The sequence below is a fragment of the Schistocerca piceifrons genome, chromosome 2, assembly GCF_021461385.2.
Source record: "Schistocerca piceifrons isolate TAMUIC-IGC-003096 chromosome 2, iqSchPice1.1, whole genome shotgun sequence".
NCBI classification, from domain to species: Eukaryota; Metazoa; Arthropoda; class Insecta; order Orthoptera; family Acrididae; genus Schistocerca; species Schistocerca piceifrons.
The window spans coordinates 692,004,061-692,030,056 of NC_060139.1; the positions used below are offsets into that span (position 1 = coordinate 692,004,061).

General features: G+C 42.3%; 1 protein-coding gene across 1 annotated transcript in view; it reads right to left on the minus strand.

Annotated features, from left to right (window-relative positions):
• LOC124776375 overlaps positions 1 to 23,981 on the minus strand; it is a 352,178-nt gene extending 328,197 nt beyond the window's left edge. The window contains exon 1 of the mRNA XM_047251339.1: positions 23,964 to 23,981. The gene's annotated coding sequence lies outside the window, so the exon portion shown is untranslated. The remainder of the gene's footprint in view (positions 1 to 23,963) is intronic.
• Between the last annotated feature and the right edge of the window lie 2,015 nt (positions 23,982 to 25,996).

The following is a 25,996-nucleotide window of genomic DNA, read 5'->3' on the forward strand; positions in this document are numbered from 1 at the left end:
TCTGGTTTTGAATTCTGGAATATTTACTCTGTCGTCTTTTGTGAAGGAATTACGGAAAACTGTATCTAGTAACTCCGCTTTAGTGGCACCATCATCAGTAACATTTCCATCGCTATCACACAGTGATGGTATTGACCTTTCTTTTTTTTTTTTTTTTGCCACTGGTGTACTTTACATACAACCAGAATCTCTTTAGGTTTTCTACCATATTTTGAGACCATGTTTCATTGTGGAAACAACTAAAAGCATCTCGCATTGATATCCACACTAAATTTTGAGCTTCCGTGAAAATTAGCCGGTCTTGGGGCTCTCACGTTCTTCTGAATTTGGCACGCTTTTTTGGTTGCTTCTGCAACAGTGTTCTGACGTGTTTTGTGTACCATGGTGGATCAGTCCTGTCTCTTATGCGGTATGAATCTATCTATTGCTGTCGATACTGTATCTTTGAATTTGAGCCATATATGGTCTACACTTACATAATTAGCTTGGAAGGAATGGAGACTCACTCTTATGAAGGCATCAAGCGAATTTTTATCTGCTGATTTAAATAGATATATATTGTGTTTACTTTTAGTGGTTTGATTGATATGGTTTTGAGCCTTGTTACAATGACCTTGTGTTCACTAATCTCTGTATCTGTCAAGACGCTCTCTATTAGAACAGGATTATTTGTGGCTAAGAGGTCAAGTGTGTTTTTGCAAACATTTACAATTCGTGTGGGTTCATGAACTAATTGTTCAAAGTAATTCTCAGAGAAAGCATTTAGTACAATTTCAGAAGATGTTTTCTGTCTTCCAACGGCTTTCAACATATATTTTCACCAACAAATTGTGGGTAGATTGAAGTCTCCACCAATTATAACTGTATGAATGGCGTACTTATTTGTAATGAGATTCAAGTTCTCTTTGAACCATTCAGCTATTATATCATCTGAGTTGGAGGGTTGGTAGAAGGAGCCAATTATTATTTTGGTACAGATGTTGAGTATAACCTCTACCCATAGTAATTCACAGGAACTATCTACACTCCTGGAAATGGAAAAAAGAACACATTGACACCGGTGTGTCAGACCCACCATACTTGCTCCGGACACTGCGAGAGGGCTGTACAAGCAATGATCACACGCACGGCACAGCGGACACACCAGGAACCGCGGTGTTGGCCGTCGAATGGCGCTAGCTGCTCAGCATTTGTGCACCGCCGCCGTCAGTGTCAGCCAGTTTGCCATGGCATACGGAGCTCCATCGCAGCCTTTAACACTGGTAGCATGCCGCGACAGCGTGGACGTGAACCGTATGTGCAGTTGACGGACTTTGAGCGAGAGCGTATAGTGGGCATGCGGGAGGCCGGGTGGATGTACCGCCGAATTGCTCAACACGTGGGGCGTGAGGTCTCCACAGTACATCGATGTTGTCGCCAGTGGTCGGCGGAAGGTGCACGTGCCCGTCGACCTGGGACCGGACCGCAGCGACGCACGGATGCACGCCAAGACCGTAGGATCCTACGCAGTGCCGTAGGGGACCGCACCGCCACTTCCCAGCAAATTAGGGACACTGTTGCTCCTGGGGTATCGGCGAGGACCATTCGCAACCGTCTCCATGAAGCTGGGCTACGGTCCCGCACACCGTTAGGCCGTCTTCCGCTCACGCCCCAACATCGTGCAGCCCGCCTCCAGTGGTGTCGCGACAGGCGTGAATGGAGGGACGAATGGAGACGTGTCGTCTTCAGCGATGAGAGTCGCTTCTGCCTTGGTGCCAATGATGGTCGTATGCGTGTTTGGCGCCGTGCAGGTGAGCGCCACAATCAGGACTGCATACGACCGAGGCACACAGGGCCAACACCCGGCATCATGGTGTGGGGAGCGATCTCCTACACTGGCCGTACACCACTGGTGATCGTCGAGGGGACACTGAATAGTGCACGGTACATCCAAACCGTCATCGAACCCATCGTTCTACCATTCCTAGACCGGCAAGGGAACTTGCTGTTCCAACAGGACAATGCACGTCCGCATGTATCCCGTGCCACCCAACGTGCTCTAGAAGGTGTAAGTCAACTACCCTGGCCAGCAAGATCTCCGGATCTGTCCCCCATTGAGCATGTTTGGGACTGGATGAAGCGTCCTCTCACGCGGTCTGCACGTCCAGCACGAACGCTGGTCCAACTGAGGCGCCAGGTGGAAATGGCATGGCAAGCCGTTCCACAGGACTACATCCAGCATCTCTACGATCGTCTCCATGGGAGAATAGCAGCCTGCATTGCTGCGAAAGGTGGATATACACTGTACTAGTGCCGACATTGTGCATGCTCTGTAGCCTGTGTCTATGTGCCTGTGGTTCTGTCAGTGTGATCGTGTGATGTATCTGACCCCAGGAATGTGTCAATAAAGTTTCCCCTTCCTGGGACAATGAATTCACGGTGTTCTTATTTCAATTTCCAGGAGTGTATTTCAACTTCACTACAAGATAAACTACTACCAACAGACACAAACACACCACCATCTACTTTATTTAATCTATCCTTTCTGAACACAGTTTGTGCCTCTGTAAAAATTTCAGCAGAATTTATCTCCGGCTTTAGCCAGCTTTCTGTTCCTATAATGATTTCAGCTTCAGTGCTTTTTATCAGCACTTGTAGCTCTGGTACTTTTCCAAGACAGCTACAATTTACAACTATAATATAGACTGTTGTTCGGTTGATTCTCATCGTTTCTTTGCCGTGTACCCTTTGAGACTGGAGCCCTTTTTGATCTTTCCCGAGACTGTCTAACCTAACACACCACCCAGTCCATGCCACACAGCCCCTGCTACACATGTAGCCGCCTCTTGTGTGTAGTGCACATCTGACCTATTTAGCGGAACCCGAAACCCCACCACCCTATGGCACAAATCGAGGAATCTGCAGCCTACACGGTCGCAGAACCATCTGAGTCTCTGATTCAGACCCTCCACTCAGCTCTGCACCAAAGGTCTGCAATTGGTCCTGTCGACGATGCTGCAGATGGTGAGCTCAGCCTTCATCTCGCTACCAAGACTGGCAGCCTTCACCATCTCAGATAGCTGCCGGAAACCAGAGAGAATCTCTTCTGATCCATAGCGACACATGTCATTAGTGCCAACATGAGCCACCACCTGCAGTTGGCTGCACACTGTACCCTTCATGGCATCCGGAAGGACCCTTTCCACATCTTGGATGACTCCCCGCAGTATGCACACGGAGTGCACATTGGCTTTCTTGTCGTCCTTAGCTGCCATATCCCTAAGGGGCTCCACCACCTGCCTAACATTGGAGCTCCCAATGACAACCAATCCCACCCTCTGCACTTGTCCGGACCTCTCAGGAAGACCAGTCACTGCCACAACAGGCGAGGCCACCCTTTCTAGCTTAGAAGTACTTTCAGCAGTGCGCAGTGCTTCAAACCTGTTATGGAGGCGTAAGGGTACAGCCTTGCGGCTAGCACCAACTTTCGCCTCCCGCCCAGGGATTCACGGCCCCGCCAAGGTTCGCCAATCACCGTCAGGCAAGTGTCGACCGGCAGGGACGTCCGAATCAGAGGGCGCAGTGGCATCAGAGGTCCCAGGCGTTGCTACATGTTCCAGAGGGGCCGAAGTGCTCGCCTTGGGTGTCCCAATGTCATCGCGGCCCAGGGCACCAGCCCGGAGCCTGACAACCACGGCCAACACAGCTTCCAGCTGTTTAGAGACAGCGGCCAATTCCCCCTGAATCCGTACATAACAGGCACTGTACTAATCCATCCCTAACCATTTCTTTTCCTCTCTTCTATCTCACAAGCCGTTCAAAACAAACAGATAACTGACGACTATGCGAATTTACACTATACGGTACTAAAACATGATGCTAAACCTCTCAAGTACTACAATATGCCCGAAATTTGTGAATTAAACTATGCAAGTACCCAAAAACACGCAAATAAATTAAGAATTAAAGTATAAAACAAATAAGTGAGCTAAGAGTGGGACTTGCTGCTGGCTGCTGCTTATCCAACAGCTGCAGGGAGCTCACTGGCTGTGACCAACCGACGCTCACTGAATGGAGTATTATATGACTCCACATGATGGGTAGTAAAAGATAAGAGCAATCACTCCACCTACTGTTTTATGAGCCGAAAGGCGGGGTGGTAGTTCTCAGACACAGAAGCGCAAGCATAATGCTCAACAAAATGTTTGACGACAGTGTCTGGATCAGAGTAAACAGCACTAGCTATGGAAATACTTGGTACAACCGCACAAAGTCTTAGAGGCATCTGATCTTCGCCTAAGCCTGCGATGGAGAGGTACATGATCCAGTGGTGGAAACATACCATTGCCACAATTCTTGCTTTCGTCAATATATGGGGTAGCAGACACAGGCACAGAGCCGTTTAAAGGCAATGAGGCTCTCCAGCGAAGGGTGCTGCTTATGGCATTTGAGAGCCTGTCTACAATCTCCAACGGCCACAGTGATCTTTGGGGTTCACCAGTGTACCATCTTCCGATGAGGAGTCCTGAGGAAGAGGGGTGGCTTGACTGGCTGTCAAAAGAATGACAACCGTTGTATGCTGAACAACCGCATCAATACTGCCTTGTGATGGGGAGCTAAGAATGACAGCAGAGGTGAACCCATCCCTGTCAGTATTACGGAGAACCCATCTGGGCGGGTGACCAAGAGAGTAACGCTGAGGGAGGGACCGGAAAAATCAGGGCTAAAAGACTAGGGCTGCAAAAGGAAAGCTCAATGACCAAATAAGTTTCTTGTACCACACTTAAGTGTGTGGGGGAGCCAGAGTTCAAGAGGCAAAGATTGAGCTCTGCCTGCAAAGTTTTGATATCTTTACCACAGCCAGTGATCATTGTTCCACCCCAACAAAGGGTTCTGGGCTTTGAAGTCTCCAAAGATCAGGAGGTAGATAGTAATGCAGACAGTAAATCCTGGGACACAACACAATCATAAGGGAGATGAACATTACAGATGGTAAAATCCTGATGTGCCCTTAACCAAGCAGCCACAGCCTCCAAAGGTGTATCGAGAGGCACAAGGTCACTATATAGAGTCCAGCACATACATGCAAACTCCATCTGATACCCTCCCATAGTCTGTACGATTCTTAAAATAAACTTGGTAGCTGCAAAGGACAGAGGTTCAATTGCTGGAAACCATGTTTCCTGGATGGCAATACAGACAGCAAAGTGCTTAAAAGATGCTGTAGGCCTAGCTCAGCTAGGTAGTGGAAAAATAGGTAGTGGAAAAATCCATTACAGTTCCACTGGAGCATCACAGTGTCTGAATACTGTGGTGGCATGAAGCGACGAGGGTGGGATAAGTTACGACTCGGTCATGTGCTGCCACAGGTTGAAACGTCAGGGGATCCAATGACATAGGTTCTACAGCACGTTGTCTGGGAAGATCTGGTCACTTGGGCCACTTGGATCTCCACCATGGGCACAGGAGTAGTACATGCAGAGTCCAGTGGCATAGGGGCCACTGGAGTTTCCTTCACCTTAGAGGACTTTCTTTTGTCCTTCTCCTTAGTGGATGAGGACTGGGGAGATTTCCCTGAACTGATTCCAGGGACAGAGGAAGAACAAGAAGTCTGATAGCCTGTGGTTCCTTCAGCCACCGACTGACATCTGGCTGTGGACCAGCTGAAACTGTGGAAGAGAGAATCCCGAGGGACCTCTTCCTAGCAAAAGAAGCTGGAGAAGGATGAGGTGCCTCCAGCTGGGGGATGGGGACCAGTGTCCCTGGTAGGTGAGGAGCCTATTCTCCCGAAGTGTGTGCAATGGAAGCACAAGAAGGGCTCCCAACCACCTGGAGAGCAGATATTGGTGAGTAGCTCTGAGGACCCACTGTAAGAAGCACAACTCAGGGTAGTCACCGTCTATAGAGATGGCGACAATGTTGCAGCTGTAGCGTAAGATTGCGTTACTTACATGGGATTAAGATGCTTCTACTTTTTTCTGACATCTTGATGTGTGAGCTTGTCCAGGGTCTTACAATCCTGGATTTTCTTCTCATGCTTCAAAATAATGCAATCTGCTAAACAGGGAGAGAGGAGCTTCCCACAGTTTACACAGATGGGGGAAGGGGCACAAGGGAATTTCACAGGCAACAGACTCCCACTATCCCTGCAGACAGGAGTAAGGCTGCAACAGGAAGACATATGTCCAAACTTCATGCATCTGAGGCACCTCATAGGAGGAGGAATATAGTGTTTTACGTCCCACTGGTAGACCATCATCTTGACCTTCTAGGTAATGTATCAACCTCTAAAGTCAAGATGAAGGCCTCGGTAGCAACTCTGTTTTCCCTTGGTTCCCTATGGACACAACGGATGAAGTGCACACCCCATCACTCTAAGTCAGCCTGCAGTTCATCGTCAGATTGCTAAAGAAGATCATGGTGAAAGATGATGCCCTGGACCACACTTAGTCTTGTGAGGAGTGAGTCACGGGAATGTCACCCAACTTCTCACAAGAGAGCAGTGCCTGTGACTGGGTGGGAGATCACATTTTGAACAAGAGACAACCGCTCTGCATCTTAGAGATGGCTGAAACTTCCCTGTCTTTGTCTTCAATGTGTTCAACAAAAAATAAAGGCTTTGTGGCCAAAAAGATGTCCCCATCAGTCCTTGTGCAGACCAGGTATTGGGGGAAGAATTTTTCTCATTGTCGTCTAGTCCTACGTTCCTCCCACAGTGTCAGGGAAGGGATTATGTTTTGCTGCATCATAGGACAACTTTACATTCAAAGAGATTGCTGTGGCCGTGTGACCACCAGCAGGGGAAAGTTTAATTCACTTCATGTGGGAATTGTCCACCATGGTGCCACGCGCTCCAAAAATGGGCTCCCCAATGGATGCTACCCAGCCACAGCAAATGTTACCCGGCCAGCAATCCATTACTAGGAATCTCCATGGCCCAGTTGTGACAGGCACATATTCCGCATACATGGGGACTGTGAAGGGCAGGCACCAACAGTGCGATCCCTGTGTGGTCAGGTGAGGTGCTACCAGCATGCAAGTACTTGACAAGCTCCCCATAACAGGAAGGCTACCATGCTAGGTTTTGGATATGTACTATGACAACAAGAAGGCAGGGTGCCAGGGTAGAAGGGCACAGAGGTGGAGCGTACACCACAGTGGGTGAATGTCCCTGCATGATGAGCACTTCTGTAAAATTTGGAAAAGATGGCAGGGAAACCCAAGAATAGGGAGCATATAACCATTAATGGAATGTGAAGATAGTACTGGGTGTGAAACTGGAAATCAAGACCAAACTCGTGAACCAAGTCGAAGCAGGATCTGCACCAAAAGGACCATCCAACAGAAAGTCAGAGGAGGTAACAGATGAAGTGAAGGTTCGCAGCACAGAAAGTGAAAGCAGTGATGCAGAGGCTGAGGCCCCATGGTAGCCACCAAACACATACTCACCAAAGAGTCATGGGGCCCCTGTGGGGACACTTTCTTGCAGAAGAATTCCTTGTGCACCGATTATTGAATAGTCCAGAAACTGTATTATTACTGCTCCAATGGCATATTTTGATTGATTAATGATCAACCAGTATTCATGCAGCCATCAAAAATCTGCAAAACCAGTCAAGATACTCTGCTCCACCATTAGGCATGAAGAGAATGTCATCAATTTTCACAACAAAACAAAATTTTGTGTGTTCTCTCACTGACAAATTGCTGAAAGGGTTGTACTGCATTATAAAGCTGAAACACCATTTGGGTACATTCCAGTAGTCTGAATAGTGTGCAAATTGTAGTTTGAAATGTAAGTGACGGTGGCAGGAAAAGTAAAGAACATGAGGGGGCAGGGGAGGGGGGGGGGGCAAGAACAGAGGTGCCCCAGAGGCCACTACATGTGACTGAGCACCAGCACTGCCACCAACCCATCCCCCCTTCAATTGCGACACCACCAGGGGAGCACGACAAGAAAAGGGGAAAAACAATGGCATAAAAGACCAGACAAAACATAGGGAAAGGGTAGGAAAAATGTGCCTGGCATGAAGGCAAAGCTGAAGGCCTCCCAAACCAATGCCAAAGCTAACTGAGGTACTATAATTCTGGAAGGAAATTCAGGCACTTACATCTGGAAGGCCAAACTGCTTTCACGAAGAAAACCGAGGACAGATGTAACTGCACAAGGGTCATCTGCCAACACTTGTGACACGAAGTGTGGGAGGGCACACTTGGAGCGAAGGGCCAAAAGGTGCGGGTCGGGTGGAGGGGGGGGGGGGGGGGGGGGGGAGGGGGGGGGGCAGTCAGAATATATCTTGAGTGTTCAGTCTTCTGAGTGGTTTATCCTTTCACCTTGAATTTTAACTCCCATTTTAAACCTATCTTTTATTTTCATCATTGCTTCCTTCTTTGACGCACATACTGAATAGCTGGGGCAAAAGACTTCATCCGTTTCTTACACCCTTTTTAATCCGTGTCCTTCTTGGTCTTCCACTCTTATTGATCCCTCTTGATTCTTATACTATCATGTATTACCTATCTCTCACTATACCTTATCCCTATTTTTCTCAGAATTTTGTACATCTTGCACTATTTTTCATTGTCAAAAGCTTTACCCGAGTCTCCACATCCTATGAACATGTCTTTATTTTCTTTTTTTTAGTCTTGCTTCAGCTGTTAAATGCGATGTCAGAACTGCCTCTTGGTGCCTTTACCTTTCCTAAAGTCAGACTGATTGTCATCTAACAGATTCTCAATTTTCTGTTCCATTCTTCTGTATATTAGTCTTGGCAGCAATGTGGATGCACGAGATGTTAAGCGGCTTATGTGATAGTTCTTGCACTTGTCGGCTTTCACACTCTTTGGAATTGTGTGGGTGATGTTTTGCCAAAAGTCTGATGGTATATCTGCAGTCTCATACATTCTACACACTAATGTGAATAATCGGTTTGTTGCCACTTCCCTTAATGACTTTAAAAACTGCAATGGAAAATTGTCTATCCCTTCTGTCTTATTTAAGTCTTCCAAAGCTCTTCTAAAATCTGATTATAATGCTGGATCCCCTGTCTCTTCGTTATATACTCCTGTTTCCTCTTCTATCACATCATCAGATAAGTCTTCCCCCTCACAGATGCCCTCAATATACTTTCTCCACCTATCTGCTCTCTCTTCCGCATTTAATAGTGTAATTCCCACTGCAGTCTTAATGTTATCACCCTTGCATTTAATTTCACCAGTGGGTCAATCCATACCAAGTGGTCCAAGAAAAAAATAATTGGTTGCTTGACCATCTCAGAAAAATTTTATATTTGCTGCGTGAATTCCCCAATGTTTAGTAGTCACAAAAATATTTTTTTTTTTAAATTATTGTTTATTGTTTTGAAATGGTGGTCATATTAGTTCCAGGCCGCATGCATTTTTTCATATTTGCAAGCATCTACATTTTTTACAATTATTCAGTAGTGGATTGTCCTACGCCTTTCAGATAAAAAGCATTTGGTTCAACACAATCTGGGCTACAAATAAAAATCATTATCACTTAGCTGAATGTATTCTTTAATATATTTTTTATAGTTCAAAGTTATCAGCCACAAACTAAAAAAACTCAATTTTTGAACAGTAGTTTTCCAAAGAAAGATTAATTTCTCAGCTTTAATATTTTTTTCTGCTATTACACTGTATTGTATAGTAACATTATAGAGTATCAATGGTGAGCAGCTTACATTTAAAAAATACACTATTTTAAAAAATGGTTTTTTTTTTCATTTTTCTGTTTTGTGGCCTGCAATATCTTTGTTGGGGGACCATATAAAAATCTGAAAACTTCCAAGGTAACAGACCTTTATGATATCAAACTTCAGTATAAATTTCAACTTTCAGATTCAATTGAAAGTTATGGGGAAAAAATTACAAACATGAGTCAAAAATACTTTTTTAACATCTGCAATATCTAGGCTTATGGAATAAAATACATCAGTTACAGTATATAATTTAAGCATATCTATGATTACTTACTTTTTTATTGAAAATAAGCCTACTAATTACATTATATTGTTCTCTTGCTATTTGTTTTTCGTACATCGCTCATTGAACATTTGAGAAATTTGTTCACTCAGTTTCGGTGTTAGATTATAAGTTCACCCAGTCACAGTTCTAAATTACACAGGAGACAGCTTCCTTTGTACATTTTTAAGTGGCACCAGAACTTGATCCTTCTCATTTTTTTTAAAAAGTTGTCCTTAGCCTGGAGGGTGATAAAATACAACATGTACATCTTGGTTTCGACAGTCAATATCATCAACTTCACCAATCCCCACCACTGTTCATCGAAAAACAAGTCACGATGTCTCTATTTTGAAGAACAAGTTTTCCACATTGATGAAGTTCACTACCAGGCAAAGTTGATGTCATCTTACACTTCAGCAAGTTGTGTGAATGGGGTACAAAACAATGAAAAGAGCGAGTGCCTTTAATCTTGTGACAAGTGCTGTACCTTTCCTTCAAGACACTGTCATAGACTTCTTGTATTTCCTCACATTGTACAAAAACATAGGTAATTCCTTTGATATGTTTTTTACAGAACTGAAACATTTCTTGAGGAGTTATGATATGATTGTCTTTGGTCCGCTGCAGACTTGCGTTTGTGACAGCTAGCTTTGTTGTAGCCCCCAACACCATCACAAGCATGCATCCCATGGCATGAAGCAAAAAAGTGCCATTCTACATCAAACCCAAAATCTTCTTTATGAAAGGAGATGTTAATTTTTTTTTTTTTTTTTTTTTTTTTTTTTTTTTTTTTTTTTTTTTTTTTTTTTTTTGCTGCCACCCCCGAAAAGTAAATCAGTTTTTTTATGGGAGGATGGTGCTGTTTAACATAGTTTGTTAATTTTGTTTGAAAACTGTGAACTGCTATAGTGTTGTGTTCAAGGTAGTCACTTATGACTCAAAGGCTGTGGCTCATTAGTTTATCTTTATAATAAAATACAAATGGATGAACTGTGGCCTGTTTATCCTGTGGTGCCCTTGTACTTCATCTTGAACAACAAAGGAATAACTTTCTGAAAAGTCAGGAAGAACTAAGCATTCATCAGCTGCCAAGGTTGGCTTTTTTTCTTTCAAAAATTTACTTTGATCTTTTGCAATAAAATTATGCATTTTCAGATTTTCAAGGTTAGCCACCAACACTTCAAAAAACTCTTCTCGTGATTTTATGACTGTAACCATTTCAGTTCTGTCTTGTGTCACCCACCATTGTTTGTATTTTATATCGTCAAGCATCAAATCGTCATCTTCGGCTTCTTCAAACACATAAAGTAGGCTTGTTTGTCTGGACAATCTTCACATCTTCCCTTGATCATACAACTGTAACTGACAATACTGTGTACCATAACTTCCAAAAGGTCTTTATAGTCAACTCTAAGATTGGCCCCATCTATTATCAACTTTATGTTCTGATGATACAAACAAACTCAAACATTATGGGTGCCAGATGCCCCTGCAACAATACACCACCTTCGTCTCAACTTGCAAAACTTTGATCTTCCAATTTTAATGTCAGGATTGTCTTTCTTAAATTCAGCGAATAGTTCATTTAAATTACACAATATTAACCTTTTTTGTCTTTGACTCTTAGAACCATTTTCTTTCACAGAAACACAGTCTTCTTTGCCAGACTTCAAATGGCCGTCATTGTCATAGTCATAATACTTAATAACTTTATTGCGTTTTCATATACCAAATTAGATGCACTTTTCTTTTGTAATGCTGCTAAAATTCCCTATTCTTTTACTAATTGCCTTGTTAACTTAACAAGACATTCTGACACATTCAATTCATCACTAACTTTTGCTCGACTCCAAGCATTCGGCAGTAAACTGATAATCTTAATTTTATCCTCTTCGCTTGAAGTACAGCATTTAGTTTTTAGTTTTTCTATCAAATCATCATATTCGGTTGGTGAAGTTTTAGAACTTCCATCTGATTTAGTAAAAATTGTATCTTGAAATGAAACTTCCAAATTCTTTTTGACTGTAGCTGCCACTTTCTCAATTTTTGTATTCAAGGCACTTTGTCTTTTATCTTGACTTAGTTTTCTAATTTTACTAGCTGGCGATATATCCAGAATTTCACAAGCTGCATCCACTTTTTTAATGGTTGCTGATACGTCACAAAATTCTGTATCTGAGGTTTCACTATCCTTCCTCTTGTGAATTACAAATATCTTAGAATAACATGTTGGACACAATGATTTTCCTGATATGAGATTGAAAAAAGGTCTTTTATTTTTAGAATAATGATCAAATGTTATTTCCTGCAGACCTTTTGTTATAGGTTTCTTATGTTATAGGTTTCAAAAGGGTCCATGCAAGACTGACCAAAAAGGTGATGAAATTTTTTTAAGTATATACTTTATTTGCTTAGCCTACCAGATATCACAGATGTTAAAAAACTTATTTTTGACTCGTGTTTGAAATCTTTTTCCCATAACTTTCAATTGAATCTCAAAGATGAAATTTATACTTAAGTTTGATATCATGAAGGTCTAGTGATTGTGAAATTTTTAGATTTTCATCTGGTCCCCCAAGAAAGCTATTGCAGGCCACAAAATAGAAAAATTAAGAAATTCATATTTTAAAATAATGTATTTTTTTAAGTGTAAGCTGCTCACCATTGATACTCAATAAAAAGTTACTATACTATACAGTGTAATAGCACAAAAAATATTAAAGCTGATAAATTAATCTTTCTTTGGAAAACTACTGTTAATAAATTGAGTTTTTTTTATTTGGGGCTGATAACTTTGAACTATTAAAAATATATTAAAGAATACATTCAGCTAAGTGATAATGATGTTAATTTGTAGCCCAGAGTGTGTTGAACTACATGCATTTTATCTGAAAGGCTTAGGACAATCCACTACTGAATAATTGTAAAAAATGTAGATGCTTGCAAATACGAAAAAACGCATGCAGCCTGGAACAAATATGGCCACCATTTTAAAATAATAAACAATACATTTTTTAAAAAATATTTTGTGGCTACTAAACATTGGGGAATTCACCCAGCAAATATAAAATTTTTCTGAGATGGTCAAGCAACCAGTGCTGGACCACTTGGTATGGATTGACCCCAGTGGCTGTTTTGACTTTCCTATTTTTCAATATCCTATTTCTTTTTCAATTTGTTCACATCTTTCATGTAGCCATTTCACTTTAGCTTCCCTCTATTTCCTATTTACTTCATTCCTAACTGACTTGCACTTCTGTAGTCCTGAATTTCCCTGTATATTTTTGTACTTACTTCCATAGTTAATCAGCTGAAGCATTTCTTCTGTTATCCATGCTTTCTTAGCAGTTACTTTTCTTGTACTACATTTTTCTCTCCAGCTTCTGTGATTGCCCTGTTTAGATAAGTCCATTTCTCTTCAACTGAAATGCCTACGGAGCTCTTCACTATTGCAGTATTTATAGCCTCAGAGAACTTCAAGCACATCTCTTCATTCCTTAGTATTTCCATACCCCACTTCTTTGCATGCCGATTACTCCTGACTAATCTCTTAAACTTCAGCCTGCTCTTCATCATTACTAAATTGTGATCTGAGTCTACATCTCCCCTTGAGTACATCTTACTATCCAACACCTGATTTCAGAATCTCTACTCGACTATGATGTAATCTAACTGAAATTTTCCCATACATCCTGGCCTTTCCCAAGTATACCTCCCCCTCCTGCAAATCCTGAACAGGGTATTAGCTATTAACCGCTGAAATTTATTACAGAACTCAATTAGTCTTTCTCCACTCTCATTCCAAGTACCAAACCCATATTCTCCCGTAACCCTTTCTCCTCCTCCTTCCCCTGCACCTGCATTCCAATCCCTCACGACTTTTAGATTTTCATCTTCCTTTACATACTGAATTACCCATTCAGTATCCTCATATACTTTCTCTATGTCTTCATGTTCTGTTTGCAATATCAGCGTGTATACTTCCACTACTGTTGTCGGTGTTGGATTGCTGTCAGTTCTGATGAGGGCAACCCTATCACTGAACTGTTCACAGTAACTCACTCTCTGTCCTACCTTTCTGTTTGTAACGAATCCAACTCCTGTTACACCATTTTCTGCTGCTGTTGATATTATCCTATACTCATCCTAAACCAGAAATCCTTGCTTTCTTTCCATTTCACTTTACTGACACCCAAATGTCTAGAGTGAGCCTCAGCATTTCCCTTTTCAGATTTTCTAGCTTCCCTACCATGTTCGAACTTCTTACATTCCACAACCTGACTTGTAAAACATTATCCCTTTGTTGGTTATTGTATCTTTTCTCATGGTCACCTCTCCCTTGGCAGTCCCCTCCCAGAGATCTGAATGGAGGACTAGTCCAAAATCTTTTGCCAATGGTGAGATCATGACTTTTTCAATTACAGGCCACATGTCCTGTGTGTAACACTACTAGTTTTTAAGGCAGTGGTTTCCATTGCCTCCTGCAGCCTCATTCCACTAATCACTGCTGATTCTTTTGCCTTTTAGAGGCAGTTTCCCACCCCAAAGGCAAGAGGGTGCCCTGAACCTCTGTCCACTCCTCTGCCCTTTTTCACATGGCTGCTGGCAGAATGAGGGTGACTCCTTATGCTGGGAGTCTTTGGCCCCATTGCTGACGATTTTTTTTTTTTTTTTTTTTTTTTTTCAAAATTTAAGCAGTTGAGAGGTTTAAACCTAGGACCGAGGACATTCTGATTACTAATCAAAGAAGCTATCCCTAGAGTATGGGTGCACTTCAAGGAGTAAAAAACCACAGGCCAAACTGTTATGATTCTTGCTGGGAGAGGAGATAGGGTGAACGCCAAGAATCGGCTCACAACTGGGCAAAAAGGAATCCGACAAAGTAACAAATTCCTCCTGGAAGGGTAACTGAACAGGGAATTGATGGCTGACCCCAGGCAAACATTCAACAAGCTCATTACACAAGATATCCAAGTGGCCAGAAACCCAAAGGATACCAACTGAAAAACAGCACAATGAAAATCAGCAAGAAGTTTGTGAACGGCAGAGACCAAGTGGTGGCAGGAAAAACACCAGGTGATAGCCTGAAGACCACTCATCGAGTCTATCCATAGCAAACCTCTGGTGAGGGAGGACCATGTTACAAAGTACAGAGCCTAGTAAATGGCCATCAGTTCCACAACAAACACACCACACATGGAAGGCAAGATATGGTGCTCCATGCCATCACAAGACATGAAGGCATATCACATGCAATTGGTGGATTTGGAGCCACTGGTATAAAAAACATTAGCATTCCGAAAGTCTCTCAAGAGTGGGTGGCACAAACAATGCAATAATGTGACTAAGGCTTTCAGACCCTGAGAGAGCTCTATCCGAAAAATAACCAAGGCAGAGTGTTTGGGAGAAAACATGGGGACCAGGAAAAAGAGGGAAGATGGAAATAGCGGCAGTGGAAAGTGAGGTGAGGGCCAACCAGTAGGCAACAGGCAAGTGACATTCCAAAGCTGTAGAAAGAATAGAATAGGAGGGGGAGCAGCGAAAGAGCAGGTAGTGATAGCATAGAAAACATGAGCATGTAGGGCCTTAAAAAAATAATTACTAGACAAAGATGCCATAGAAATAGTCCCATATTCTGCTGGTACTCAATTTAACTGACATTTTATTGTGTTTTACAATTGTTTAGTAGTGTCTGGGGAAAGTAAAATCAAACGCCCTAATGAACAGGAACTCAGCCTGAATCAGAAAACTCTAAAAACAGCAGAAAAGTAGTCTCTAAAGTGTTCAACTCTATAACCATTTTTATAAAAAATTAAAGAGCATAAAGAAGCCAAAATAAGGATAGCATTCTTCCAGTTACAGAGATAGTCAGATGGGATTAATTAATACATTTTATAAACCTCCACCAGGCCTGCTAAGTTCCAAGTGGGAACAAAAGTTTGGAGTTTGTTCTGTCATTCCATCGCCAAACAATAATTTGCATCTTAGCCCTCCTAGTACCACTGGGACCCCGTACGCAATCTGAGAATATATATCTCCCTTGTTCTGAAAACTATATATTTTTTTTAATATATAAGTTTCTCCCTCGGAGTTAATTGTATCCAATAATGTTTCATTCATTTTCATATTTACAACACTTTAAAATTTATTCTAGTTTTTGAGTAGCACAATGGCCCCAGCCTAAATTTCTTTCTTTCTTGGATGCAAAATTTATGAAAATAGAATCATTACTGTTACATTGAACAACTCTAATGTATGTTTTACACTAGTTCATTGAAATAATGCTACCATATCTGGTGTAAGTTACTCAGGGTCTATATGACCCCAATGATACCCAAAGAGACCAAAACATCCTGGTAGTAGGAGGGTTAAAGCCCTTACCTTTGATCTAAAAGAAGATGAGCTGATTATCCTAACAGGTTTGCTGAAAATTATCCATTTATTGTTCGGGACGCAGTACATGTTACACAATGGGAGACGTATTCCTGGCATCCGACTGGTGCTTCCTCACTGTCCATTAACACACGAAAACTAGTAAAGTGGACAAGCTGATAAAACCTCAGGAAAGAGAACGACGTTGACGAGACAGCAAACCAACAATAGATGTAAAAGAACAAGAATAATTAAAATGGAGGGAAGGGTAGGAGTCAAACCAGAAAACTAAGCAAAGGCAGTCATAGGTTTCCTGGTTCAGAGCAGGTGACAGGACATCCCTCAAGCAGCCTACACAGCCACTTTGGCATCACACACTAGCACCAGAGGCAGTGTCAGCAAGTTTACGGTTTCAATGTAAGGTGTCCAAATTGGGGCAGTCCTGTAGGATGTGAGCCACACACAGGCACGCACCACAGCAACAACAGGATGGACCCTCACAACATCGTAGGATGTGGCCATTGGTCAGCAAAGTGTGGCCAATGTGAAGCCAACAGGACGGTAGATTCCCCATGAGAGACACAAAGGGAAGACTGCCACATTGGCGTGGTCCCCTTTATTGCCCGCAGTTTGTTCACAGAAAGCAGGGCACACAAATCTGTGTATCAAGCCTCCAACAATTGATGGTGAAGGAGCAACCAATGGTCCATTTCTGGTATCCATATATCCAAAGTTGGCATCCTGATAGCCATCTTGGCCAGCCAGTCAGCATATTCATGTTTGTTCCCTGATACCCCAACATGATGTGATGGATCCACACAAAGGCAACCAACTGTCCAGCACGATAGAGGTCAGAAAGAATATCCTGGATAGTCAGAGCCAATGGGTGTCATGGATAGCACTGTTCATAGCTAGAAAACTATTCAGGGAATCACTGCCGGTTAAGAAAGCTTCACTGGTGCAAGAACAAACATGACTGAGGGTTCAGGCAATGGCCATCATTTCTGCAGTAAATGCTCTGCACCCATTCGGCAGGGAGCATGGTTCTCTGTACCTTGCACGTGAGTAAGCAAAATCAGTTTTTCTGTCAACCATGGAGCTTTCAGTGTACACCACTTTCGACCCTGGAAATGTATCAAGGATGGCCAGGCACAGCCAGCAAAAAATCATAGGGTGAACAGAGTCTTCTGGTCTAAAGATAGGTAGAGACAAATCCGAGGACATGGTACACATCACAGAGGCTTATACAATTGCTCCCTGACAAGAGGTAACAGTGGAGGAAGTTGGGAGTTAAGAGTAGAGACACCATATGCGAACTGCAGTCACGGCTCCAGTCCTGGAACATTGTTGTGGATGGCGGATCTCCCTAGCAGGAAAGAAGACAGTAGTTTGGATGAATAGGGGAGCAAGGAATGTGTATCACACAGCTGAGCAGCAATTGTTCATACCTGATCTGTAGCAGAGGAACTCCAGCCTCCACAAGTAGACTGTTCATAGGGCTGGTCCGAAAGGTTCCTGTCTGAAGTCGGACCCCACAATGGTGTATCGAGTTCAGCACAAGCAATGTGGATGGGATCAGAGCTTTGTAAAGCGGCCCCAGTCTGAGTCACTGAAGCAACAAAGAGTATTTAGATGTGAGCAGCACATCACTTAAGTTGGCAAGGATGGAGAAGCCATGTCAACCAGGCATTGAAGACCAGTCCCAGAAAGTGATAAGACTTCACCGAATTGAGAAACTCGTTACTGAAGCGGGGTTCTGGGTGTGGATGGAAAATATGACAGCCCATCATGGTGGGCACTTGGTTAGGCAACTGTTTGGGAGGGAATGACAATTCTGAAATGACTGCGCTCACAGAGGCGGTCATGTATCTTCCATGGCATTGCACTGAGGAGAAGAGGTTAGAGCTAGAGATCACAAGATTAATGGTGAGTACTTTCCCTGTTTCAGTGCCACTGTTCAATAAACACAGACCAAGATCTGCAATCATTTGTCCTATTTGACAGTCTCAGTTACATGTTGTAGCTCTGCCCCACAAGGGACTGTGGGCACTGAAACACACCACAGCCTCAAATGCTGTATTGAGTGGTACTTCATCAGTAAAATATCTGCAGGTACCAATGTGCAGACCCAGGCTGATTATACTCTTTTTTAACCTACTCTATTTCTGCAATAGGCACAATAATTACTTGGGCTGGGGGTATATATTTCAGGGAAGTAAGTGTCCTGTAAGGTAATACATATTGTTGTATGAAATGATAGGAAGTGCTCGAAGAGGAGGTAAAAATAACTCTTACAGTTACAACAGATAATAGCCGTCATTGTGCCCATGACTAATGGCTAGAGTGTGAGAAGATGAGTCACTTTTGGCCTTTGCTTGCACCACACGTTGAGTAGGAATGATACCAGCATGCATACCTTCAAAACCAGAGGTGGGTTGGCTGGTTGGGTACGATTAAATGTGAGGTCATCCATCCCTTGGTCAAGAGAGAATTCATCTGAAGTTAGTGATGTCAGCCAGAAACTTTATCGAATTATGAAAATATGTAGGAGTGGTAAAAATCAAGGTATGACAGCAATTTTGGTGCCAGAGGTGAGAATTAATTTAAAGAGAAGTAAATTATATGGATTGGGTCAGCATATAGGTCAGAGCAGACGAAGGATCTCCCAGGGTTTATATGTGCTGAAAGGAACATGAGCCACGTCCAAAACCCCCACCTATCTGATTAAGGGCGAAGACAGTTACAGAGTAAAGAATGCTCCTAACAGGGAAATTCATAACAGTAAAAGCAAGAAGTCTGAAAATGTAATGGATATCAGTTGGACTGACAACAATAAAACAAGACAATTGAGAAAGAATCAAGTCAGAAGCTAAGTGGCCCCAAGTGAATGTCCCAAGAGCTCTGCATGTAACGGGTGCTGTCCCTTCCACATCTGTCCCACTCCCAGTTCATTACAGCAGGTGGCTAACAGCATCTAAATACAATTAAAACAAAGTAAAAGGGATATCCAAGGAAGCTGGCAAAGGGTTGGATCCAGGGTCTCCCAGACCCAACATGCAGCGGGAGACGCCCAACACATTCCACCCTGCCCCCGCACCAAAACTAATTTAAAATGTTACAACTGGGAATAAAAACCACTTTCATGGAGAAAACAGAAAACCAGACCTACTGTCCATGGGTCGTCTGCCAATATTGCAAAGAATCCAATACGAATTTAACTTTTGGGAGCCCAAACGACATTCCATCAAGACATGAGCTTCTGTCTGTAAGACTCTGCTGTGTGGATGTGCTCATCACATAAAATAAAACTATGGGTTAATTGGTATGACCAATGTGGAGGCCATTTAGGACTGTGGATTACTTCTTGGAGTAATGGAAGGTAGGATCTCCATGCAGCTGCAGTCTCCATCATAGTGTAAAGTTTATTAGAGGGGACAGTACTAGGTGTCGTCCATCTCCAAGTAAGAAGAAGTCTTATTTGCACCCGAAAATCTACATGTGAGATCATCAAAGTGAATGCAGGGCAACTAATCGCCTCTCTAGCCATACAATCCCTGGGATACGCACGACTTTAAACTCTGAGAAAGACAGCTGAGCAGGAAATACAACAAGGATCAGAGAAAATGTTGTGAATGGCAGACATCGCAGGGTGGCAAGAGTAACATGGATCAGTAGCCTGGAAACTGGTCAATGAGTCACTAAAAATTGAAACGTCTCAAGCAAGATCTGTTCAATAAAAGGTGCGACTCATTCAATGGCTACCAGCTCTGCCGTAATAATAGTACTTAGTTTCCACAAACAAATGTTCCTCACCAGTGAGAGATATAAAAGCACATGCCATCCTATCCACCGTTTTAGAGATTTCAGTGTAAATGTAAATCATCCTGGTACTCCTGAGGAACAGAGAGGAAGAATCGCCGAAAGATGATGCGGGCGACAAACTTCTATGTCCCTGAAATAGATAGATTCTAATTCACAGTATGGATACTAACAAAGAGGACAGAGGGTGGGAATATATGGGGAACATGTTTTAAGGTGAAGGTCCAGGCAAATGGCCTTCAGGTGCAGAGCAACTTGTAATACCACCAACAGATGGGTGCCAGTGGGCTATTTTTGTAAGCAAAAAATCTGCAAAACTGGATGATTAGGCAATTGTTGGATGTTGACTGTGTAAGTGAACAAAAGTTGGTATCACAGAACTGAAGGGACAATCCTCATTTCCTCCCTCTGCAAGGAGACTACCTGTGAAACCAGTCCCGAAGATGCCAGTAACCAGTCTTTCTCCACTACTATGGTTGGTATTTAACAAATTCAAAGCTGCAATGCCACTGAGCCATAGACCTGACAACCATAGTCCAATTGGGACTAGATCAGGGCCTCGTAAATGTGTAGGAAAGTAGTGCGATCTGCACCTCAAAAGACATGGGCAGAGAGCAGTAAGCATCCGCACGCAGCTAGTTGTTAGTGTCAAATATGGGGCAGCCATAACAGCCTTTTATCAAAAAGTCCAAAAAAAATGGGTCTGTGCAACAATGTTCAAGTGCTGCATATCCAAGTAAAGTTCTGGGTCAGGATGGACCGTGGTACAACAGAAATACATGACTATCAGTTTTGTGGAAGATAATAGAAGTCATGGGAAAGTATCCAGGCAGCAGACCTATGGGTGGAGTTATACCAAGCACAAATGTTGTTGACATACAGTGCAGATGTGACGAGTGCTCCAACAGAGGTCACTAGTCCTTGATCCAGCATGAAACAAAGCAAGGTGCCATTCTATTGGTCCCCACAAGGATCTTAGTTCTGTACCAACTTGAATCCAAAACAACCAATTGGATAAAAACTAACAAAGAAATTGCTAGGGAGCCTTGAAAGTCCCAGTCATGGATGGAAAGTAAAATGTGATGACACCAAGTGGTGTTTTATTCCTTATGAAAATCAAAAAATACTGTAATGAGGTGTTCGCATTTGGAAAAATGCTTATCTGATTCCTGTCTCAAACCAGATGGTCAGTTGTGGATTGTCTGTCTCAGAAAGCACACTGTAGGAGCACAAAGGTCCTGTGATTCAAGAAGCCGGCATAATCATTGGGGTACCATCCTTCCAAACAGTTTGCACAACATGATGTTGCCAATTGGTCGGCAGATGCCAACAGATGTTTGCATTTTGCTTGATTTTCTAGCTAAATATTGTTGAAGACGCTTGGTGGATGGAGTCTTTGATTAACATTCAGATGTTGAATTAACTGATTATGAATTTAATTAGGGCCTGTGACTATCATGTGACAAGTCAAGAGCATGAAGCAGTTAAGTCAGGCTCATTATACAACTCAGCGCAACTGGGGTTGGAGAGCGAGGGCAGAGAGCGAGTTTTAAGAATTTGAAACATAACCAATAAGCAAAGGATATGTATGCAATCATAAAACAGGTTGCAAGGTGTTTGACAAGAATCAATTCACTGATAGAGAGACCACCTTGAGTGAGGAGCCCAGGACAGTTTTTGATCTTCGGCGGCAAAGTGAACTACGAAACTTGGCCCACAATGGTTATGTAGAGGCATATATTGCCAAGGAGATGCATGCTCCCAACATTCCATCTTACTGTGCTTATTTATATTATTTCTCCCACTGGAGGAAGGTGATGGATGACTGTTGTCCAAGAGCTCGCCTTATGAATTACAAGGTCAGATCGCGTGCTAAAACTAGCACATGTGGTAGCATGGCTTTTAGTAGTTTCTTACAATCAGCAAAGAAGAAACACTTTTTTCTTTTGACATTCCTCTTTCTTCACTAAAGATAAAGATGTTTCTGTTCCAACTGTCATTTATGTTTCACCAGCGAGTAGTTTCATACAAGTAGGCAGTAGTGGTCATTTTTTTAACTAGCTAAAACGCTACGGTAGATTTTATAAATAATGTCTCACGATGGCTGGAAGGTGTGGAGGAGAGTGATTAAAAAAGAAAAGGTGAGGACTACACCAGAGTATACAAAGAAAGATGGTGGGAAAACAGGGCTAGATGGTGAGACTTATGTTCGAAACAGACCCTGCCTGGTTTCAAAACTTTTCATTATTATTATTATTATTATTATTATTGTAATGACAATTTTATAATCCATTAAAATTGGGTTTAATGTTTCGACACTGGGGGGAGCTCGCTCGTGCGCTCTCATTCTCCCCCCCCCCCCTTTCTTCTTCCTAAACAATTATTGCTCCTCTCAAATCAGCTTTGGATTTCAGTAACTGCCTTAGCTTCTCGCTTAGACTGTAGTTCTGTAAGATAATCATATCCTGGAATACAATGATCTTGTATGAATTAGTATATAGTCATGTTTCTTCTTCTTTCATAGTTAGCCTATGCAGCTTTTTGATACTGACAGCTCTGATACAACCATGTGACAAGGTATGTTAACATATTTTAGCAGAGTAACCAGGTCATCTTATTTGGTTCCTTATTCCATTCAACTGCACAACATATATTCACACTCACAGGTCTAGTACATATTCTATTTTGCTTGAACACAAAGGTACGATCTGAGGTCCATCCTTCCAGGTTCACTTCATTGCTGTCCGCCCCTGGTAGCCGAGAGGTCAGCGTGACGGAATGTCATGCCTAACAGCCCATGTTCGATTCCCAGCTGGGTCAGAGATTTTCTCCGCTCAGGGACTGGGTGTTGTGTTGTCATCATCCTCATTTCATCCCCATCGAACACAAGTCGCTGAAGTGGTATCAACTCTAAAGACTTGCACCAGGTGAATGGTCTACCCGACAGGAGGCCCTAGCCACATGGCATTTCCATTTTACTTCATTACTTGAATGTTTAAATTCAGTAGTCAGTCTCACTGCAGTGAGTGGTGATATCATGGCCAGAGACAATGACAAATATGAACGCTTGTTTTTTGTAATATAGAAAAAATCATTAATTATTAACTGAAGAAATAAACTAAAGAATCTCAACAGTTGGTTCATGTGACTTTCAAGCATATCTTCGTACTGAATACTGTGCAATCATTTTACAGGGAAGTTTCAATTAAGATAACTGCAAGTGTGTAACTTAGATGTTTTAACCAATATTCCACACTTCCAAGACCAGATCTTTGAAGTGTTCAACACACCATATTTATTCAAATCTTGTAGTGTCATGCTTGAACGTTGTTAGCAAAATGAAGACGGGCTTGAAAAGCTTTCTTCACGGGCCCAATAAAAAGTGAAATTGTGTCATTTGATCATAGATATATCCTCCAATTATTCACCTAATGTATTTCCCAACAAAATATCAGTATGAGGGCATTTTTATATGTTATCCAAACTGCGAATCTCCCGCCGAGTCGCAACCTAACAAACTTAACTTTGAATGTTTTTCGTATGCGTGTTTCGTAGTACCTTTGATTAAACGTGTGGACTGAGGAGCATGTTATTTGCACACAGTTTTGAAAATTGTTAAAGCCTATGAAGTAATGTAAAACAACGATACAACGGCCCTATGTATCCAAAAGTGTCGACAGTATTCAACACCAGCACTAGCAAAAATGTCACGACAGAAACTCGGCGCTAATCATAAGACCTACCAACGTAAGTATGGAAAATACTTGACGTTTGCAACAAAGACTTGTACAAACAGTTACACTTACACTTCGGAATGATGCAGCAACAAATGTTATGGCCTCTACGTTTTGAATGACAATTCACACAGGGCTTAAACGTAAGTTCACATTTGCAAACAAGTTTGAGACCAACACAAACGGCCAAAAACATTATGACGAAGAAAGGTAACATAATTATCCTAAAAAATCAATCACTTTTGTCTGATATTAAAGATACAAACGAAAGGGACTTACAGTGTCAAACTCTGTAACTTCTATTAACAACACACAACAGGTTTCCAAGTTTTGGAAATGGCGCACTTTATGCCAAAGATAACTAAACCGCAGATATAAGGCAAATTCACATTAAATGTCAACGGTTTTGGTATGGGCTAGCGGCTACTGCTGATTTTTGTCACTGTGACCACAGTCTAGACTGTGCTGTGACTCTTTCGTCACTCTTGTCCAGTCTGTTGCTAACAGACCCGCGAACAGTCCTGCGACAAACTGTCACGACGGCGCCAGGTTTTGATTGCCATACGCGAATGGGTGACAAAATTGTCACTCCGCGAGCATTCTCCTCTCCTCATTTACTTTCCAGCTATGGACACAATCACCCCGTTTACATGGGGCTCCCAAAACCGGATTTCGTTAACCGACTTCCCAATAGCGCTTCTGGATGGTTATGTAAACACTTCAAAATCGATTCTGGAAATCTGCTTCTGGTTGCCGGTTTTCCAATTCCGCAATCGATTTTCGCTCCCATGTAAACGAAACCGGTTTTGAAAGGTGCCTGGGCTATCAGGTTTCGTCTAGGTTTTAAAAATTTTCGGGTAATATGGACGGAGTCGCACTTTGTGCAGTGAAGGATGAGTAGAAATATTAGACTGAAGCTGTTTATACCTCGTCTAATTGAAGATAAATAGCGATTGTGCTGACTAAATCACAAACTGAAACAGCTGTTTTCCAGGCACCACATTTAACTGGGCTAGTAAATCCACTTCAGACCTTCACATGTAAAGGCGACAGCGAGCAACTGTTTCCGAAATTCGGTTTTCGTCTTCTGGAAGATGTGTCGCATGTAAACGCAGTGAGGGGCACTCAAACATTGCATCAAAGTCTTCGCAGTTCGCCAACTTGACTGTGCACGAAGATAATACCGATAATGATTTTCTTATAGAAGTGGAAAAAAGACAGGCGCTTGTCGACAAAAAGTTGGATTATTCGGATATAACTATGAAAATTAAAGGACTGGATGAATAATGTTTTCAATTTCTTGTGTTCATCTGGCACAGACAATCTCATGTTCGTATTTTCCTGTCTTAATGCAGGTAAAATGAGAAGTAAGCCATCAAAAATTTCAACACTCATTTGAAAAGGACTCATGACCATAGATGTCAAGTCCTATAGTGCTCAGAGCCGTTTGAAAATAATGAAAACGTTTCTCTGGACGTTGTTAAAGTTTATGAAACATTGTGTAAAACTTTCCACAAATTAGCCTGTCACTCGAAAGGGGGTGTACCCACTATTCTTTGTTATGATACATCTTATCAGTTAGCAAATAATGACCATCTCTTCAAAATGCACATCAATGAATTACGCTTGGATTTTGAAAAAAAGTTTAGTTATTGCCACCTTTCGTGGGTGCAGTTCACATTGATGGCGTGACGTGAGAGTGATAGAAGCATTTTTTTCACTACGACAGGACTCACCCATGCGCGTTAGCCCTGAGGTGACATCACAGTTAGATGGTGGAGTGATCACACCAGTAGTAAAATTGACACGTCGCAAATTCGCTTAGTCCTGTACCGAATTGTGAAAGTGAGGATATGGGATACAAAAACCAGAATACAGTGCCAGAATTAAAAAACTTGCAATAATAAAGTTTATTAATGGCAAAAACAGAACTTCATAAAAGATGTTCTTGTTCAGTTTTGCAAGGTAAATTTCTGAGAAATGAAACAACATTTCAAACAGTCAATTGCTAGTGGGTGGCTGCAGAACATAAAATAGCCTACATCTCAGTACAAATGTATCCTGTGTTAAAACAGTCCTCCATCAGATCAGCAGAAGAGGGTGGT